This window comes from Penaeus monodon, chromosome 19 (genome assembly GCF_015228065.2).
Source record: "Penaeus monodon isolate SGIC_2016 chromosome 19, NSTDA_Pmon_1, whole genome shotgun sequence".
Classification (NCBI taxonomy): domain Eukaryota; kingdom Metazoa; phylum Arthropoda; class Malacostraca; order Decapoda; family Penaeidae; genus Penaeus; species Penaeus monodon.
This window is the reverse complement of record NC_051404.1, coordinates 19,518,691-19,519,097: the sequence shown is the minus strand read 5'-3', so window position 1 is coordinate 19,519,097 and position 407 is coordinate 19,518,691. Positions and strand designations below refer to the sequence as shown.

The 407-nt window shown below is 27.8% G+C and overlaps 1 protein-coding gene across 1 annotated transcript in view; it reads left to right on the top strand.

Moving 5' to 3' along the window:
- Positions 1 to 407, top strand: part of LOC119585116 — a gene marked incomplete in the record, with an annotated part of 123,275 nt that overhangs the window by 29,139 nt on the left and 93,729 nt on the right.

Below are 407 nucleotides of genomic sequence, written 5' to 3'. Positions count from 1 at the left end.
TTACATATATCAACAACCTCTTCACCACACAAGAGTGATAAAAATAGTAGAGACAAGGGATAAGCAGAACATACAATACATAGTAAACACGGAAAATGGGCTTTTCTAGTGTATGTGAAAATACAAAAAACTTTCCTTCTCTCTGATAGTGAATATTTGTTTATCGTTAAGTATTTCACTATTTTATGTATATATAACTTTGTATTAAAATATATGGTGGTCAGTCTGAAGTCTACAAATATATGCAAACCCTTTTTCAAAAGTTATGGGTTGCTTCCTACTTGAAAGTGATAATTTTTAAAAAATCACCTTTATTCTGAAAATTATTTGGTCAGATATATAAATGGTATGAATATTAGTTCGATACATAGCTGGTATAATTATTTGCTGATATTATTTTTAGTTTA